The sequence below is a fragment of the Sinocyclocheilus anshuiensis genome, unplaced genomic scaffold, assembly GCF_001515605.1.
Source record: "Sinocyclocheilus anshuiensis isolate Anshui unplaced genomic scaffold, SAMN03320099.WGS_v1.1 scaffold640, whole genome shotgun sequence".
NCBI classification, from domain to species: domain Eukaryota; kingdom Metazoa; phylum Chordata; class Actinopteri; order Cypriniformes; family Cyprinidae; genus Sinocyclocheilus; species Sinocyclocheilus anshuiensis.
In genome coordinates, this window is record NW_015554127.1 from 1,230,226 (window position 1) to 1,234,809 (window position 4,584).

Sequence of the window (4,584 nt, forward strand, 5' to 3'; positions counted from 1 at the left end):
GGGTGTGTGTTCACGGTGTGTGTGTGTGTGTGTGTGTGTGTGTGTGTTTGTTCACTACTCACTACTGTGTGTGTGTGTGCACTTGGATGGATTAAAAGCAGAGCACAAATTCCAAGTATGGGTCACCATACTTGGCCACATGTCACTTCACATTCACTTCACTTAATTCTGTAAAATTATATAATTACAGAAGTAAATAAATGGGTAGAAATGTATTATATTCAAATATAGAAACTAATTTGAAAACAATACCTAGTTCTGCATTTATTTCTGTAAGTATAGAGTATTACAATATATAATATATAAACAAAAAAAAACATTTTTTAAGTCTCTTATGTATGTTTTCCAAAGCTGCTTTTATTGGATTGAAAATGCAGTAAAAAAGATAGATAGATAGATAGATAGATAGATAGATAGATGGATGGATGGATGGATGGATGGATGGATGGATGGATGTACTTAGTATTTATAAATGTGTCCTTGCTGAATTATTTTCTTGAACTTTTGAATGGTAGTGTATATTAGGGTAGTCATTTCGACCTATGTCTCTCTATTTTTGTGCTTACAAAATATGTAGTATTATGGTATGTGACTTTCATGCTCAATACATTTTGAAACAAACATACAGTAGTGTGTGCTTACAGATCACACATGCACACTGTATTATGTATGTGCAGATTTTAGAGTATTAGCATTCATAGTTCCCTCAAATGCGATGTCTCTCATGTGTACACATTCACTCACCCCTGTGCCTCAGCTTTCTCATTCACACTTTCTCTCTCTTTCTTTCTCTGTATGTTTCTCCTGCTGGGCTGAGGGTCACCTCCTTTGTTCCCAGATCAGAGAAGCAGCATACCTGCATGCACTATTCATGAGGCCAGGCTGCATGCTTAATTCACCAGGACAGGTCTCAGGCCTGTTGGAAGTGCAGATTCCTGACTGGCTGTAATTAAAGCAGGGCTGATAGGCTGTCCTGTATGTCAGCATGGGCCATCCAGCACTCAGACATGAATGCTTTGGGACTGCTGTGTACAGGACTGGAGAGTGACAAGGTTTTGTTCAGTTCAGGGTCACCCTGTGATGCACACATAAACTGCCAATATGCCTGTGACCTCCGGCGTTAATTGTCTGCTGTGTTTGATTGGCGTCTTTGTGCTGCTGATTATGTGGACACGCCCATTGGCACCTTCCTGATCATAATTTACCCAGAAGATGTTTCATGTGGTTTGCGTCAGGGCTTTTCAATCTTTACAGATCCAGAGGCCTCCCCCCAGCCAGACTCTCAGCCAAAATAGGGACTCCCAGTATTAAAATGCTAATTTTCTCTGTAACACTTTATAATAACGTTCATTAAGGACATTAAACTTATTATAAAATGCAAATAGATCTTTACTTAGAAATTGGTTAATAGAAATGCCATCAAAATTTCAGCTCTTTATGTTTTATTTATTTTCCCCTTGGAGTACCCTCAGGATCCCCTGAAGGGAAAACCCTGTGTCAACACAAACAGCAAAGAGTTTCCTGTGGAGAAATATATATTATATATATATTTATATATACAGTGGGTACGGAAAGTATTCAGACCCCCTTAAATTTTTCACTCTTTGTTATATTGCAGCCATTTGCTAAAATCATTTAAGTTAATATATATATAAATTACATATAAATGTAAATACATTAATAAATTAATCCATAAATAAAGTTGTCTATAATATAGCTTCATAAAGCCTATCGTTTTATATTAAACCTTTTCTATGTTAAGCAGCACTAACCCTGACATGCTACAAATGATGATATTTCTTAAACTATTCTCGTCGGGAAACTCCAGTGGGTTCCAGCATTGCATTCTGTCCTTCGGTTCTCTGCGCTGTTGTCATAAATCACTGGAAGTTGCCAATGTGTGTAATATCTATCGGCTTTATGGCTGGGTAATATTTAGACAGCTAACTGGCACTGGATAATTGTCACATAATCCTTCCTCATTCGCTCACAAAATTATGAAGCGGTCCTATAATGAAGGCCCGACGTTCAGCATTGACTCGTGGATGCTCAGGTGTGTTAGAATGGGCTCCTGTACTGAAGCCATCAGGACTACCCAGCAGCACTAAGCCTGCCATCTGCTGAGACAGAACTACACTCCCCACACCAATCCAAACCTCACCAAGCCAGGAAGCCGGCCCAAACTCTGGCCCCTCTCCCCATTCCCCTGCTATCAGGCCCCGCCCCTCTCACTGCAGCTTTTTAATTGGGGTTCTGTCAATGCAGATGGGCCACCTGTCACACACACGCGCGTGTAATTCACAAACTCATTTCCAATATATTCACATTCATTAACTGCATTACTCATCGCATTTGCGGAGGCTCTGAAGTGTGGCGCGCATGCGTGATATAGAGAAGTCGTGAGTACATTGATTGACACAGATTGGACCACCAGCAGACCACCAGGATCTGTGCTGGCATCGACCAGCACCACACACACCATTCCTGGGCAACAGGCGGGTTTGTGGGCCTTCTCAGTGGAATCCTGCAAGTGCCTGTTCACTTCACTATGGTTACAAGTGTTAACCTCAGAGACAGTGATCCTTTTATGTGCAAAAAATTGTTCTCCCTAAAATGAAAACACTGTCATTATTTACCCACCGTTATGTTGTTAAAAATAACAGCATATTGGCATTGGAGTGACATAATTTGAATGTTTAAATTATAATGGTCACATTAGAATGTGTGTGTGTGTGTGTGTGTGTGTGTGTGTGTGTGTGTGTGTGTGTGTGTGTGTGTGCATTCTGAAAAGGTTCGTTATTTTTTCCCCTTAATGGTTTTATAAATTAAACTCGCTTTTTTTAGGGAAAAAAAGTGAAATAAAATAAATTTTGAGAATATTTGTTTCCTCAAGATTTAAGGCATTTTGCCTTAAGAATAAACTCAAGAAAAAATGTCAAATAAAATGTTAAAGTTAATGCCACCATATTCCTAGAATAAACATAACATTTTGAAATTAACATTTTGTATTACTAGATTAAAATTCAATTTGGAGTTTACACTTGTGTTTTGATATTACAAATTATATTAGTGTAGTGTTTTTATTATTATTATTATTATTACTTGGCCCCTCTTCTGTAAAATAATAATGCATAAATCTCTCAGTTTAATTTTAAGGTACAGTAGATGCAGTAGCACACTTTTTATACTGTTTATTACCTTAATTTTATCTCTGGAGGTTTGCGGTCCAGTTTTGCCCAAAATTGCTGGGTAAATTTCAGTTACTTTCATTGAAAATAAATGACTTCCAGTCTTTTTCTTTTCTTTTCTTTTTTGGCAAACAACTGTCAGGGTAAAGGCCCCTTGATGGGTGGAAAATGGTCATGTGAAGCTAAATTAAAATAAGTTTTTGGTGCAAGAAACCTTGACAATTGTTGTAAGTTGGGAAAAATAATGATCTCTATAAGAATATAAAAGGCAACTTGAAATGAAATCAAATATGTAATAAAAATAAGCTGCCATATAATGCTTAAAATTGGATCCAGCCCATTAAGTAGCCGAATAGATCAGAGATGTGTTCAGCTGTGTAAATAGCACAGAATGTCACATGCACCTCAGTGTGGAGAGATGGAGGCTCGGGGAGTCTGTGTCTGCAGAGGCTCATCTCCTCTCGCCTCTAGGTCACACAGCACTAAGCCGACACACTAAAGTTAATAGGCCTATTTTTATTTTTGTATCAACAGCAGAGAGAGAGTATTTTCACACACTGTCTGCCTCTCCCTGACCAGAAACACGGACCAAATCCACCTCTGCAGATTTATAAACCAAAGAGAGAAAGTTTGGAGGAAAGTCTCCACCCTTGTGATGCAATAGCAGCCTCCTGTGATGCCATGCTCGTGGGAAACTTTTGGTCTGCACTTTTCTAGTTACTTTTCCGTGGATAAATAAGTTAATTTGTGATTGGTGTGCTGTGCATTGCATAGTCAGTTGAGACCGGGAATGGCATGAGTTCCCATAGGATGAACAGGTTATTTTCCCTTCACTGCATGTTTTCTCTTTGTCTCCTAGTCACTCTTTTTGTTAATTATTGGTCATTTTCAAAGCACATTTTCATTCAAATGAATGCAGACAGTCTGTGCAGTTGTTTTAAAAGCTACCGATGCTTCATAGCCATAGATTTAAATAGGAATTAATTTAGTTCTTTAATTATTCAAGTTAGAATTTCTAATAACAATTTATTTTAATTATCAATTACTTATTTGTAACTATTTGTACTTATTTAAGACTGTTTTTCATTGCAGATTTTTTTTTTTTGTAACATTGCATCCAAAAGCAACATTGTTGCTCCATGTCTAACTCTGAATCCATCCAGTTTTTATTGCAAACCCAGTAGGCTTTAATATAAAATGTGTAAATTGTGTTTGTTTGACTCATGTGTAATGTTCAAAAAACTGAAGAGATAAGTTTACATGTGCAACAGTTAGTTTATCTGATTAAGTTGTGCCATTTGTCTTCCCATCTAGCTCACAACTAAAGAAGACTGTGTGATGAGCATTACTGAATAAAGTAGTTTTAACATGCAAATGTAAGATGCATATATATATA

At 37.5% G+C, this 4,584-nt stretch overlaps 1 protein-coding gene across 1 annotated transcript in view; it reads left to right on the forward strand.

Annotated features, from left to right (window-relative positions):
- The window catches only part of LOC107670182 (teneurin-2-like), a 613,574-nt gene that overhangs the window by 531,741 nt on the left and 77,249 nt on the right, over window positions 1-4,584 (forward strand). The window lies entirely within an intron of this gene.